This window comes from Salvelinus namaycush, chromosome 34, assembly GCF_016432855.1.
Source record: "Salvelinus namaycush isolate Seneca chromosome 34, SaNama_1.0, whole genome shotgun sequence".
NCBI classification, from domain to species: Eukaryota; Metazoa; Chordata; class Actinopteri; order Salmoniformes; family Salmonidae; genus Salvelinus; species Salvelinus namaycush.
In genome coordinates, this window is record NC_052340.1 from 603,826 (window position 1) to 620,522 (window position 16,697).

Here is a 16,697-nt window from a genome sequence, read left to right on the forward strand (position 1 = left end):
GCGCAGCCACACACAAGCCTAAGATCACCATGCGCAATGCCAAGCATCGGCTGGAGATGTGTAAAGCTCGCCGCCATTCGATTCTGGAGTAGTGGAAACGCGTTCTCTGGAGTGATGAATCACGCTTCATCCAACTGGCAGTCTGACGGACGCCAGGAGAACGCTACCTGCCCCAATGCATAGTGTCAACTGTAAAGTTTGGTGGAGGAGGAATAATAGTCTGGGCCTGTTTTTCATGGTTCGCGCTAGGCCCCTTAGTTCCAGTGAAGGGAAATCTTAATGCTACAACATACAGTGACATTCTAGATTATTATGTGCTTCCAACTTTGTGGCATCAGTTTGGGGAAAGCCCTTTCATGTTTAAGCATGACAATGCCCTCATGCACAAAGTGAGATCCATACAGAAATGGTTTGTTGAGATCGGTGTGGAAGAACTTGACTGGGCTGCACAGAGCCCTGACCTCAACCTCAAAACCCTTTTGGGATGAATTGGAACTCCGACTGTGAGCCAGGCCTAATCGCCTAACATTAGAGCCCGACCTCACTAATGCTCTTGTGCCTGAACGGAAGCAAGTCCCTGTAGCAATGTTCCAACATCTAGGGGAAAGCCTTACCAGAAGAATGGACGCTGTTATAGCAGTAACTCCATGTCAATGCCCATGAATTTGGAATGAGAAGTTCGATGAGCAGGTGTCCACATATTTTTGGTCATTATGTGTATGTTCATGTGCACAAAGGCTGTACTGATGACAGGGTAAAGAAAGATTAACAAACACACACACTAAGTAGAGAAGATTTTTGGCGGGATGTGGATGAAACCCCTCCCCAATCATACGACTCCTACACACACAAACAATCCTCAACTAGCGTACGCCGTGAACGCCCCACCACATACAGCCTTACATTATTAGAAGTGGGGCTAGCACTACAGCCTAGGACTTTTGAGCTGTTCTGTTTTTCTGGGATATCTAGCAGGGCAGCAGGGACTGATTCTTTGGGCTAACCTCGGGGCCCTGGGTCAGAACCCCGCCCTGTGCAACTGGGTCCTGGACTTCCTGGCGTGCCGAAAAAGCGAGGTAATGACAAATCCACTGATCCTCAGCACAGGGGCCCCACAAGGGTGTGTACTCCGCTCCCTCCTGTACTCCCTGTTCAGTGTTCACCCGTGACTGCATGGCCACGCACGTCTCAAACACAATCAAGTTTGCAGACGACAACAGTGGTTGGCCTGTTTACCAACAATGACAAGAACGCATACAGGGAGAAGGTGAGGGCCCTGGCGGAGTGATGCCAGGAAAATAACCTAACCCTCAATGTCAACAAAACGAAGGAGCTGATCATGGAGTTCAGGAGACAGCAGAGGGAGCATGATCCCATCGACGAGGCCGCAGTGGAGTGTGAAAAGCTTCAAGTTCTTCGGTGTGCACATCACTGACAAACTGAAATGGTCCATCCACACAGATAGTATGGTGACGAAGTCGCAATAGCGCCTCTTCAACCTGCACCACTGAAAGCATCCTGTCGGGCTGTATCACTGCCTGGTACGGCAATTGCCCAGTCCGCAACCGCAGGGCACTCCAGAGGGTTGGGCGGTCAACCCAACGCATCACCGGGGGCACACTGCCTGCCCTCCAGGACATCTACAGCACCCAGTGTCATAGAAAGACCATATACTGGCCCTAATGTCTATACACACACACCATCATATACATACAATATATTTATATTCCAAACTCTGACATTGCTTGTTCTAATATTTCTATATTTCTTAATTCCCTTCTTTGTCTTTTGGGATATGCGTGTATTTTTTTGTATTGTTAGGTATTACTGCACTGTTGGAGCTAGGAACATAAGCATTTCTCTACACTTGCGATAACATCTGCAAAATATATCTAAGCAACAATAAAAGTTGCCCACCTGACAAGGAACAACTCTGGGCCCTGGTTATAGGCCATTATATTTGAAACACCCAATGCCCTACTAGCTTCATCCAGTGAGGTCCAGGATGGAGACGGGCTGGTCCAGTGCCAGGCAGCAGGGTCAGACTGGGTCGGTGGTGCCTTGCGCCTTCATTAGGCCCAACAGAAAGGAGGGCCCCAGCCTCTCCCAATCTCAACACTGGAATGTGGCCACCTCTCTCTCCTTTAAGGCACAACAATGAGGAAGGGCTGCTTCATTAGAATACAGCTGAGCAGCTGTCGCTCTCCCTCTTTTTGACTCAAAAATATTAGGAACACACATGCGCAACAGACTAACTAAAAACATGAGTTTTCATGGATTGCTTTAAAATGAATAAAAAAAAGCAGATTTCAGTGGTGCTAGGAGGGAAACATCAGACTCACCTAGAGTCACTTAGGCCTTCGTACATTATAATGACCTGATAAGGTGCTTCCAGGTAGAATCCAAGGTGCATCTAAAAATTACATGTAGAGGGGAGTTATCTTTGGAACTTGGGCTTGCATCTCAAAATGCAAAAACACCACTTTCCTGAGGCTTTTTAAGTCAATCATCTCATGCTTGTCTTCAATATTATTGACCTTCTTGCTGGTGCACCATCCCTTCTCGTGCGATATATTACTCAATTGTTTTGGTTATTGGAAAGGGAAAGGGGGGATACCTAGTCAGTTGTACAACTGAATGCCTTCAACTGAAATGTGTCTTCCGCATTTAACCCAACCCCTCTGTATCAGAGGTGCGGGGGGCTGCCTTAAATCGACATCCACACTTTAATACAACAGAAAACTGCCGTTACAGGCTAAACTAATATAAAAACAAAAACGCACACACATTGTGCAACTACATTCAAGAAAACCCAAGAGGGCAACAAAACATAAAACATCACATTAAGTGCCCGGTAATCAGAGATTCAGAAAAAACCTCTAAGCGCAATCAAACCTTTAAATTAAGCTATGATAAATGAACACGTTGTTCACTCAGAAAGGAACACAGCCTAACCACATAGGGAGAACTAGAAAACTACATATGTGTAAAAGTCCAGACTAACAATTGGGAGAACAGGAGGCAAGTGCGTTAAGTCACTAAAAGTTGCTAAAAATCGTCTTGCCATCTATCGTTGGAACCAGCAACTCTTGTTTTACCTGTCTCTCTGCAGAAGGGAACCTCCATGGCTCCCTCTCCTTCCCTCTCCCCGTTTCTCAGTCCCAGCTAGAGTGTGCCGACCAGTCTTCCCTAACCCCCACAGACATTACGCTAGCGAGCAACTTCCAGTAGGACAGAGGAGAGGAGGGAGGTAGTGAGTCTCTTTACTGGCCCAGAACAGCGTCTCGCACTCCCCTTCCCCTGTTCTTGGCGAGTTTGCTAATCCGCGACACACAACCAATCCCATTATGTCTACACAAGACGTAGAGAGAAGGAAAAAGGCACATTCATTTACTTGAAGAGCATGTGCCTCTCAGCAGCTCATGTAGCCTGGGATCCTCACATGCGCTCTCCCTATTTTGTTACCAGCCAATGGAAACTTGAGAGCCCCTGCCAGGCGAGTGCAGAGGAAGTCCACCTGCCTTCCCTCCAGACAATGTGGGAACACCCCAGTTCACTGAGCGAACGCCTGGCCTGGGAAGACCGCCACCGACACACACACACACACCCTCCCACAAAGGCATGACCATCTCCATGTAAAGCTGCTCTCTGGTTGACAGGGAGAGGCACTGTGTGGGATGGGGGATTGCTTGTTCTAGCCTGCCTGGTCTGGGAAGGGGGTTGTACAGAGAGCGCCTCCAGTCAGCACCTGTAGTCTGTCTTGTATTAAATGTAGGCTAACAAAAAAAGTTGTCTACAAAAAAGGTCACTGTTCAAAAGAATACCTAAACTGAAACCAGGCAAACTGTGGATGCAAACAATAACCTATGTAGGCTGCACAATATTACATTCATTGAATTGAATCATACTGTGCACATTTCCAAATGTATATTTCCACATTTTGGACGATAAAGTTTCCCCAACTCGATTTTTCGATTCTAACCCTTCAGTAGCCAATCAGAGCATTTACACACACTAGCTTGAAATCTACAGAATGCAAATCCCTCTTATAATTAAGTACAGTAGGACCTCTGTCCTGAATAGAGGTCGTTCAGAATACTGAAATGTTTGACTTTGAAATGGGTTTAAAAACGTATCAAACCTAAGCACAGAATTTGAATTGCATAATTAACCCGTATTACACCTGTAATCTAACATTTTGCCAGTAGTGTACTCACTAGGAACCAAACGGGACAAAATGGAGAGGGCCCCACCTGAACTGCAGTTTCCATTGCAACGTTCTGTTCCAAAATGTTTTTCTACAGTTTGCACTAATGAAAACACCGCTGATGTGTTTTTAGCACAGGAAAACAATGTTAACATTTGCATGTACCTAGTCTCGCGTTGCCATACCTCCAAAATCATGTCACTGTCACGCCTCCCTTGAAATTCTGGAGAATTTTGTATTATACTGTTTTCCGACAGGGTAGGACACATTTGTATAAACTTGTTACCGTATGCTAACTAAATCAAAAAAAGAAATGTCCTCTCACTGTCTACTGCGTTTTTTTTTTGTTTTTTTTATTTCACCTTTATTGAACCAGGTAGGCAAGTTGAGTACACGTTCTCATTTACAATTGCGACCTGGACAAGATAAAGCAAAGCAGTTCGACACATACATGTCTGTAGCTTGTGAGGTGTGGAAACACTTTGTTGCTTTTATGAATTTTGTCTTGCTGCTTTTTGTTCTATGTTGCTCTGTCTGTATACTACGTCTTGCTTGTCCTATGTTGCTCTGCGTGTGCTCACTGCTCAATGATTGTCTATATTGTAATTGTTTTTAATAACCTGCCCAGGGACTGCGGTTGAAAATTAGCCGGCTGGCTAAAACCGGCACTTTTACTGAAACGTTGATTAATGTGCACTGTCCCTGTAAAAATAAAATAAACTGAAACAGAGTTACACATGGAGTAAAACAAACATACAGTCAATAATACAGTAGAAAAATAAGTATATATACAATGTGAGCAAATGAGGTGAGATAAGGGAGGTAAAGGCAAAAAAGGCCATGTTGGCGAGGTAAATACAATATAGCAAGTAAAACATTGGAATGGTAGATTTGCATTGGAAGAATGTGCAAAGTAGAAATAATGGGGTACAAAGAGGCAAAATAAATATATAAATAAATAAATAAATACAGTAGGGGAAGGGGTAGCTGTTTGGGCTAAATTATAGATGGGCTATGTACAGGTGCAGTAATCTGTGAGCTGCTCTGACAGCTGGTGCGTAAAGCTAGTGAGGAGATAAGTGTTTCCAGTTTCAGAGATTTTTGTAGTTCGTTCCAGTCATTGGCAGCAGAGAACTGGAAGAAGAGGCAGCCAAAGGAGGAATTGGCTTTGGGGGTGACCAGAGAGATACCTGCTGGAGCGCGTGCTACAGGTGGGTGCTGCTATGGTGACCAGCGAGCTGAGATAAGGGGGGATTTCACCTAGCAGGGTCTTGTAGATGACCTGGAGCCAGTGGGTTTGAGGACGAGTAAAAAGCAAGGGCCAGCCAACGAGAGCGTACAGGTCGCAGTGATGGGTAGTATATGGGGCTTTGGTTACAAAACGGATGGCACTGTGATAGATTGCATCCAATTTATTGAGTAGGGTATCGGAGGCTATTTTGTAAATGACATCGCCGAAGTCGAGGATCGGTAGGACGGTCAGTTTTACGAGGGTATGTTTGGCAGCATGAGTGAAGGATGCTTTGTTGCGAAATAGGAAGCCAATTCTAGATTTAACTTTGGATTGGAGATGTTTGATGTGAGTCTGGAAGGAGAGTTTACAGTCTAACCAGACACCTAGGTATTTGTAGTTGTCCACATATTCTAAGTCAGAACCGTCCAGAGTAGTGATGCTGGACGGGCGGGCATGTGCAGGCAGCGATCGGTTGAAGAGCATGGATTTAGTTTTACTTGTATTTAAGAGCAGTTGGAGGCCACGGAAGGAGAGTTGTTAACACAGTGTCCAAAGAAGGGCCAGAAGTACACAGAATGGTGTCATCTGCGTAGAGGTGGATCAGAGACTCACCAGCAGCAAGAGCGACATCCTTGATGTATACAGAGAAGAGAGTCGGCCCAAGAATTGAACCCTGTGGTACCCCGACAGAGACTCAGTTTAGACCATAGTTTATTTTCAGCAAACTTAACATGTGTAAATATTTGTATGAACTTAATATTCAACAGACATAAACGGAGCAAGATCCACAGACATGTGCCTAACAGAAATTGAATAATGTGTCCCTGAACAAAAGGGGGGGGGTCAAAATAAAGTAATGATCAGTATCTGGTGTGACCACCAGCTGCATTAGGTACTGCAGTGCATCTCCTCCTCATGGACTGCACCAGATTTGCTGTGAGATGTTACCCCACTCTTTCACCAAGGCACCTGCAAGTTCCCAGACATTTCTGGGGGAATGGCCCTAGCCCTCACCCTCCGATCCAACAGGTCCCAGACGTGCTCAATAGGATTGAGCTCCGGGGTCATCGCTGGCCATGGCAGAACACTGACATTCCTGTCTTGCAGGAAATCATGCACAGAACGAGCAGTATGGCTGGTGGCATTGTCATGCTGGAGGGTCATGTCAGGATGAGCCTGCAGGAAGGGTACCACATGAGGGAGGAGGATGTCTTCCCTGTAACGCACAGCGTTGAGATTGCCTGCAATGACAACAATGTCGGTGGGTTTGTGCCCATAGGTGACGTTGTTGCCGGTGATGTCTGGTGAGGGCCTGCCTTACAACAGGCCTACAAACCCTCAGTCCAGCCTCTCAGCCTATTGCGGGCAGTCTGAGCACTGATGGAGGGATTTTGCATTCTTGGTGTAACTCGGGCAGTTGTTGTTGCCATCCTGTACCTGTCCCGCAGGTGTGTTCGGATGTAACGATCCTGTGCAGGTGTTGTTACATGTGGTCTGCCACTGCGAGGACGATCAGCTGTCCACCCTGTCTCCCTGTAGCGCTGTCTTAGTTGTCTCATAATACAGACATTGCAATTTATTGCCCTGGCCACATCTGCAGTCCTCATGCCTCCTTGCAGCATGCCTAAGGCACATTCACGCAGATGAGCAGGAACCCTGGGCATCTTTCTTTTGGTGTTTTTCAGAGTCAGTAGAAAGGCCTCTTTAGTGTCCTAAGTTTTCATAACTGTGACCTTAATTGCCTACCGTCTGTAAGCTGTTAGTGTCTTAATGACCGTTCCAGAGGTGCATGCTCACTAATTGTTTATGGTTCATTGAACAAGCATGGGAAACAGTGTTTAAACCCTTTACAATGAGGATCTGTGAAGTTATTTGGATTTTTATGAATTATCTTTGAAAGACAGGGTCCTGAAAAGGGACGTTTCTTTTTTTACTGAGAAATATATATATATATATATATATATATATATATATATATATATATATATATATATATATATATATATTAGAGGTCGACCGATTAAAATCGGCCGATTTCAAGTTTTCATAACAATCGGTAATCTGCATTTTTGGACACCGATTATGGCCAATTACATTGCAATCCACGAGGAGACCGCGTGGCAGACCGACTACCTTTTACGCGAGTGCAGCAAGAGCCAAGGTAAGTTTCTAGCTAGCATTAAAGTTATCTTATAAAAAAACTATCAATCTTAACATAATCACTAGTTAACTACACATGGTTGATGACATTACTAGTTTATCTAGCTTGTCCTGCATTGCATATAATCGATGGGGTACCTGTTAATTTATCATCGAATCACAGCCTACTTCGCCAAACGGGTGATGATTTAACAAGCGCATTCGCGAAAAACACTGTCGTTGCACCAATGTGTACCTAACCATAAACATCAATGCCTTTCATAAATCAATACACATCTATATATGTTTTTACCTGCAAATTTAGTTAATATTGCCTGCTAACATGAATTTCTTTTAACTAGGGAAATTTCTCTTGCTTTCTGTGCAAGCAGAGTCAGGGTATATGCAACAGTTTGGGCTGCCTGGCTCGTAGCGAACTGTGTGAAGACCATGTCTTCCTAACAAAGACCTTCATTAATTTGCCGGAATTGTACATAATTATGACATAACGTTGAAGGTTGTGCAATGTAACAGCAATATTTAGACTTAGGGATGTTAGATAAAATACGGAAAGGTTCCGTATTTCACTGAAAGAATAAACTTTTTTTCTCTCTCGAAATGATAGTTTCCGGATTTGACCATATTAATGACCTAAGGCTCGTATTTCTGTGTGATATATTATAATTAAGTCTATGATTTGATAGAGCAGTGACTGAGCGGTGGTAGGCAGCAGCAGGCTCGTAAGCATTCATTCAAACAGCCCTTTCCTGCATTTGCCAGCAGCTCTTAGTTGTGCTTCAAGTATTGCGCTGTCTATGACTTCAAGCCTATCAACTCCCGAGACTAGGCTGGCAATACTATAGTGCCTATAAGAACATCCAATAGTCAAAGGTATATGAAATACAAATGGTAGAGAGAGAAATAGTCCTATAATTCCTGTAACTACAACCTAAAACTTCTTACCTGGGAATATTGAAGACTCATGTTAAAAGGAACCACCAGCTTTCATATGTTCTCATGTTCTGAGCAAGGAACTTAAACGTTAGCTTTTTTACATGGCAAATATTGCACTTTTACTTTCTTCTCCAACACTTTGTTTTTGCATTATTTAAACCAAATTGAATATATTTCATTATTTGAGACTAAATAGATTTGTTGATGTATTAAGTTAAAATAAAAGTGTTCATTCAGTATTGTGATAATTGTCATTATTACAAATATATATATAAAAATCGGCATCGGCTTTTTTTGGTCGTCCAATAAATCGGTATCGGCGTTGAAAAATCATAAATCGGTCGACCTCATCCATCATTCCCCTGAATGTCCCAAAAGTGTGTGGACTTCTGCTCCACACAAGTATAGTTAAACACACACACAGCAGTAGTTTCACACCCTTCTGTGCATTAACATTTGCTTCTGTGGAGTTTGACAACGTTGGAGGATTTGGGTCAGTTGGATTCAGATGTGTTGCATCTAACCTAGTTTCAGCAATACTGACGGTATTGAAAAACCATCCCGTGGCCATTTCCAAATACCCCAGTATAAGGCCTAGTCTTTTTTCAAAGAGCTCAGAGTAAACGTAGCTTTCATGACGTGACGATACGCTGTTGTGCAGTGCAAGAGGTGATCAACTTAGACTTGAAATTCACTACTGTTTGCCAGCTAAATATCTTATAAGTAAAAAAACAAATGTAAGATGTGCCAAATAAATTCTTCCCATCACATGGCTCCAGCTATGCATTTGGTTTGCTAACTTGCTAGCTATGCAAGATCAAGCTTCTTGGTTACAGCAGAGAATCAATTCCCCCCTGTGTCAAGATCCCTGTTATCTAAAATTTGATTTGTGCATGCAGCAAACATTGAGTTGTACAACTTTGAGCTGGGCTGTCTGTCCTTGCAATTAGTTTGTTCGCCTGTGCTTCTTAGCATTCAGCTAGCATCCACTAAGGCAATTCCCTAGTACTTTGTTAGCCTTTTGTTTTTTTACATTTGGAAATGCCAGTAATACCGTATACCCCAGTATGGTACAGGAACGGGAGTGCTTCAGCCTTTGTGCTCAAAGCTTGTTGAGGACCCCGGGAGGCTCAAAGAAGCGAACAGCTGGTGAGCCTAGAAGGGCCGGAGAGGCAGAGGGAGGTTCCATTCAAAGGATCAATGGCAGATAGAAAGGAGGTGCCGCCCACATCCCTGCCAAACAATAGCTCCCCCGTGGGCCCCAGACGGCACTCCACATAATGGGCTTTTGTCCAACATGGACAGAACCTATAGAGGAACCAGAGAAGCTCCAAAGTGGCTGGAGGTCTCTCTCACGTTCTCTGTATCCTGCAACTCTCCATCTCTCTCTCCCACCTCTCCCTCTGATGAGATGGAAACGTTACATGTATGCAACATCGGGCACTAAAGTGTAACAGTGTCTTTAAACACCTGGTAATGTGTCGTCTGTACATGATCAAAATATAAAATAACACCCCTCTTCTAGATGAGATCATTAAAAAAACTAAAAACACTTGATACCATCTGGTGGCCCATCTTTGTAAATACCAAACCGGAAATCATCAGTAAGTGGCACGCCTCCGCAGCTTGTCAACACAGCAGTTCTGCTCTTACGAAACGGTCTCGTACGATTTCAAAAAGGTGCATTTCCGAAATTAAATGGATGCAAAATTCTCAGATGTCCAGAGAAGCCGCAGTATAGAAAAACGTTATTTTTATACCGTTTTTCTCTACCACTTGAAAAAAGTGGCAGATATACAGTATTTAACATTGGGTGTTAAGTGATGCAAACCACATATTTTATGTTGGTTTATATACAATGACATTCTTTTTCACATCAAATAAAACTTATATTCAGAGTCTGGATCTCTATTAAACATATATTTTAATGTTAACTGCCTATCGGCCCCAATTTGCATGTGTAAAAAAAGTTTGCAAACTTCCCATCTTAACTGTAATATATCTAATATACACCAATGAGAGTCTGGTGTTTTGAATACTGCAACTAGCGTTTGAATGATATGCAATGCATTTTCAGATTGAACGACCATTTTCTCAAAAGTATTGTTTGTTAATATTTTCATGGAGTGAGCAATGTGTGAAACTTCTGGCGGGCTGTATTTCATACATGGAACACATGTAATTTTTGAAATGCAGAAATAAAATGACACACTGAAGATAACTCTTGCAATATATACAGTGCCTTAGGAAAGTATTCAGGCCCCTTTACCTTTTCAACATAGTTACATTACAGCCTTGGTCTAAAATTGAGGAAATATGTTTGTTCCCATATCAATCTAAAGCGAGCTCTAGAACTTCTCTGTGGAGATGGGAGAACTTTCCAGAAGTACAACCATCTCTGCAGTACTCCACCAATCAGGCTGTTATGGTAGAGTGGCCAGACGGAAGCCATTCCTCAGTAAAAATGCACGACAGCCCGTTTGGAGTTTGCCAAAAGGCACCTACAGGACTCTCAGACCATAAGAAACAAGATTTTCTGGTCTGATGAAACCAAGATTGAACTCTTTGGCCTGAATGTTAAGTGTCACATTTGGAAGAAACTGGGAGATTAGTCAGGATCAAGGGAAAGATGAATAGAGCAAAGTACAGAGAGATCATTGATGAAGTCCTGAGTGTTCTGAAGCAGGTTCTCAGACTGGGGTGAAGGTTCACCTTCCAACAGGACAATGGCCCTAAGCACACAGCCAAGACAATGCATGAGTGGTTTCGGGACAAGTCTCTGGATATCCTTGAGTGGCCCTGCCAGAGCCCGGACTTGAACCCGATCGAGCATCTCTGGAGAGACCTGACAATAGCTGTGCAGCGACGCTCCCTATCCAACCTGACAGAGCTTGAGAGGATCTGCAGAGAGTAACTCTCCAAATACAAGTGCCAAGCTTGTAACGTCATACCCAAAAAGACCTGAGGATGTAATCGCAAAGGTAAAGGGTCTGAATACTTACGTAAATGTGATATTAGCTTATTTAAAAAAAAAAAAAAATGTAAACAAATATCTTAACAAAATGTCCCAAATTATAAGCAGAAACATATCTAAATCAGGCAATCAGGCAAATCCTGCATCCCCTGTCAAAAAAATTATTACGGCATCTCTGGCTGATTGCGGGTTAGGGTCAGGTGCGGGCCTCAGATTTTCACTTTTTCACAGCGGCTGCAGATGGGTCATTAGCAATTGCGGGTGGGTGCGCCCTCAGTTTTAAGTCCAGTCACATGGAAGGAACCATAACCGAATAAATGCCTAATATTAATTTTAATAACAAAGCAAGCTAAACAGTCAAATGAGCACTAAGCTTCAGTCTGTAACGTGAGAACAAGTCTGGTGACAAAGAAGCATAAACACACTCAGAAATTCATATAGCACAGTAGTAAACTATGACAAACAGCACTACCCAAAGACCTGAATATCAACGGCGATAACGGTCCCACATGCTACGACCTTACAGGTGATAGATGCCCATCCCCCTCCCCTCAGCTACAAGATGAAATGTCCAGGCTGCTTGTGCAGGAACAGATGTCACAATGAAATCTGAAAGCTTGTCACTTCAATCTCAGTAGAGTAGGCCCAGGCTAACAAAACCACAACTTTGCTGTCCAACTAGCCCCTCTGACGTAATTGAACAACTGTTGTTAGTGAAGGGTTATTTTGACTTCACGTGAATGTACGTCAACTTCTTCATGGCTACCAAATGAACACGATTGATTGGTTTGTGTTAGAGGTCGACCGATTTATGATTTTTCAACGCCGATTACCGATTATTGGAGGACCAAAAAAGCCGACAACGATTAATCGGATTTTTTTTTCTTTCTTTGTAATAATGACAATTACAACAATACTGAATGAACACTTATTTTAACTTAATATAATACATCAATAAAATCAAGTTAGGCTCAAATAAATAATGAAACATGTTCAATTTGGTTTAAATAATTAAAAAACAAAGTGTTGGAGAAGAAAGTAAAAGTGCAATATGTGCCATGTAAAAAAGCTAACGTTTAAGTTCCTTGCTCAGAACATGAGAACATATGAAAGCTGGTGGTTCCTTTTAACATGAGTCTTCAATATTCCCAGGTAAGAAGTTTTAGGTTGTAGTTATTATAGGACTATTTCTCTCTATACCATTTGTATTTCATATACCTTTGACTATTGGATGTTCTTATAGGCACTTTAGTATTGCCAGTGTAACAGTATAGCTTCCGTCCCTCTCCTCGCTCCTACCTGGGCTCGAACCAGGGACACATCGACAACAGCCACCCTCGAAGCAGCGTTACCCATGCAGAAAAAGGGGAACAACTACTCCAAGTCTCAGAGCGAGTGACGTTTGAAACGCTATTAGCGCGCACCCCGCTAACTAGCTAGCCATTTCACATCGGTTACACCAGCCTAATCTCGGGAGTTGACAGGCTTGAAGTCATAAACAGCGTAAACCACCTGCCTTACATTGCACTCCACGAGGATCCTGCGTGGCAGGCTGGCTACCTGTTATGCGAGGGCAGCAAGAAGCCACAATCAATGCCTTTCTTTAAAATCTATTCACAAGTATATTTTTTTAAACCTGCATATTTAGTTAACATTGCCTGCTAACGTGAATTTCTTATAATTAGGGAAATTGTGTCACTTCTCTTGAGTTGTGTGCAAGCAGTCAGGGTATATGCAGCAGTTTGGGCCGCCTGGCTCTTTGCGAACTGTGTGAAGACCATTTCCTCCTAACAAAGTCCGTAAGTAATTTGCTAGAATTTTACATAATTATGACATAATATTTAAGGTTGTGCAATGTAACAGTAATATTTAGACTTAGGGTTGCCACCCGTTCAACAAAATATGGAACGGTTCTGTATTTCACTGAAAGAATAAATGTTTTGTTTTCAAAATTATAGTTTCCGGATTTGACCATATTAAATGACCAAAGGCTCGTATTTCTGTGTTTATTATATTATTAATTCTATGATTTAATATTTGATAGAGCAGTCTGACTGCGTGGTGGAAGGCAGCAGCAAGCTCGTAAGCATTCAAACAGCACTCGTAAGCATTCAAACAGCACTCGTAAGCATTCAAACAGCACTCGTAAGCATTCAAACAGCACTCGTAAGCATTCAAACAGCACTGCATTTTGCCAGCAGCTCTTAGCAATGCTTGAAGCACAGAGCTGTTTATGACTTCAAGCCTATCAACTCCCGAGATTAGCCTAGCAATACTAAAGTGCCTATAAGAACATCCAATAGTCAAAAATATATGAAATGCAAATGGTAGAGAGAGAAATAGTCGACGCGTCATGATTCCAATAATAACTACAACCTAAAACTTCGTAACTGGGAATATTGAAGAACTGGGAATTTTGAACCACCAGATTTCATATGTTCTCATGTTCTGAGCAAGAAACTTAAATGTTAGTTTTTTTTTTGTTTAGTTTTTTTACATGGCACATATTGCACTTTTACTTTTTTCTCCAACTGTTTTTGCATTACTTAAACTAAATGTAACATGTTTAATGATTGATTTGAGACTAAATAGATTTTATGTATAATAAGTTAATTCAGTATTGTTGTAATTATTACACACACACACACACACACACACACAGATGTTTTTTTAAATTATATAAAATTGGCCGGTTAATCGGTATCGGCTTTTTTTGGTCCTCCAATAATCGGTATCGGTCAACCTCTAGTGTGGACACCCCTTCAAATTACTGGATTCGGCTATTTCAGCCACATCAGTTGCTGACAGGTGTATAAAATCGAGCACACAGACATGCAATCGACCATAGACAAACATTGGCAGTAGAATGGCCTTACTGAAGAGCTCAGTGACTTTCAACGTGGCACCATCATAGGATGCCACCCTTCCAACAAGTCAGTTCGTCAAATTTCTGCCCTGCTAGAGCTGCCCGTGTCAAGTGCTGTTATTGTAAAGTGGAAATGTCTAGGAGCAACAACGGCTCAGCCGCAAAGTGGTAGGCCACACAAACTCACAGAATGGGACTCGAGATTCATGAAATGGATTTCCATGGCCGAGCAGCTGCACGCATGCCAAAGATCACCATGCGCAATGCCAAGTGTCAGCTAGTATGCTAACTCTGCTAGCTAGTCTAGTTTGGCCCAGTGCACCCTGCATCCATTACTAGCTAGTTTAATGAGCGCACACATGTCAGTTAGCTAGTTAGGTCTTTATGATTTGAAGAACGTTAGCTATAGTAGCAATGATTGCCGATTTGCGCTTTGCAAAGCTCGTCGCTATTGGACTCTGGAGCAGTGATGAATCACGCTTCACCATCTGGCAGTCTGATGGAAGAATCTGGGTTTGGCGGATGCCAGGATAAAACTACCTGCCCGGATGCATAGTGCCAACTGTAATGTTTGGTAGAGGAGGAATAATGGTCCGGGGCTGTTTTTCATGGTTCAGGCTAGGCCCCTTAGTTCCAGTGAAGGGAAATCTTAAAGGTAGAGTATACAATGACATTCCAGATGATTCTGTGATTCCAAGTTTGTGGCTACAGTTTGGGGAAGGCCCTTTCACTTTTAAGCATGACAATGCCCCCATGGACAAAGCGAGATCCATACAGAAATGGTTTGTCGAGATCGATGTGGAAGAACTTGACTGGCCTGCACAGAGCCCTGACCTCAACCCCATCAAACACCTTTGGGATGAATTGGAATGCCTAATCGTCCGACCTCAGTAAGTCCCTGCAGCAATGTTCCAACATCTAGTGAAAAGCCTTCCCAAAAGAGTGGCGGCTATTATCAAAATCAAATAAAATTATATTTGTCACATGCACCGAATACAACAGGTGTAATAGACCTTACAGTGAAATGCTTACTCACAAGCCCTTAACCAACAATGCAGTTAAGAAAAATGTGTTAAATTAAAAAAAGATAAGTAAAAAATAAGAAATAAAAGTAACACATAATTAAAGAGCAGCAGTAAATTAACAATAGCGGGGGTATCGGTATAGCAGCAAACGAGCAGGTGTCCACATAACGTTACATACACTACATGACCAAAAGTATCATTTATATACAAAATAGCAGATTGAGTTAATGCTAAACGTTGTTCTGCCTCGAAGGCAATTATGTCTAATTTATTTATTCGCAACGCAAATTGTACATGGCTATTGAGCTAAGATATTACGTAGTGTTGTATCTTCATACATTTATCATAAATTACAGTATAATTATCGTAAACACTGGCTAAAAAAAACAAGTGTTGGCTAGAAAGTAACGTTAGGCTAATAGCTAGGCTACCTAACGTTAGCTTACTGGCTAGCTGCTGACTGGCTAACTTTACCATTACATTAGCTGGCTAACTAGATAGAAAGTACACGAAGTCTTATCTATAGTAGCTCATTTCGTTAGGGAAATGTGTAAAGCAAAATATGTATTTACCTTTTACATGTACTGCCGGAGAACAAAAAGTTTTTTCTTTAAAGATAACCAGGGCCGGACGAAAACCGCTCTACTTTCTGTCAATGGAAGCGACAGAACAAGTCGGACCCCTTTTCGCAGTACACAAGCTTGGCGGCGGCTGCCAGCTGTCGTCTCTGATTGGTTACACCCGCTTGTGATGCGAGACACCAGATGGAATCAGATTGGATGTCCCCGGACCGATGTAAACAGCAAACGCAAGCCACTAAAAAAACTAGTCTACAATGAAAACTGTATTTGGGAGGAATCATATATATTTTCTTATTATGCGCTACTTAAAGTCTAGCACAGCTCATCGAATTCATTAGCCAGTAACCATGCACACTCCAGCAATGATGTACATACAGTGCACTGACTGCCCTCAAAGTATTCATACCCTTTGACTTTTTAAAAATTTTGTTGTGTTACAGCCTGAATTCAAAATGGATTAGATTTTTTTTCTTACCCATCTACACACAATACCCCATGACTGGTGCACATTTAGTGCAAATGGTGCACATTTATTGAAAATGAAATACAGAAATATCTCATTTACATAAGTATTCACACCCTGAGTCAATAGTTTTCAATAAAACGTCATAATAAGGTGTAGAGCGTGGGGAGCAAGGAGACCCACAGCTCCACTAAAAACATTGACAACTGGGTGCCATTTGTGATTGTTGAATTTTTTTTACCCCTTTTTCTCCC

The 16,697-nt window shown here is 42.4% G+C and overlaps 1 protein-coding gene across 2 annotated transcripts in view; it reads right to left on the minus strand.

Moving 5' to 3' along the window:
• The window catches only part of LOC120028763 (transcription factor Dp-2-like), a 50,207-nt gene extending 34,156 nt beyond the window's left edge, over positions 1–16,051 (minus strand). For both annotated transcript variants that reach the window (XM_038973999.1, XM_038973998.1), the window contains exon 1: positions 15,972–16,051. The gene's annotated coding sequence lies outside the window, so the exon portion shown is untranslated. The remainder of the gene's footprint in view (positions 1–15,971) is intronic.
• Positions 16,052–16,697: the final 646 nt, after the last annotated feature.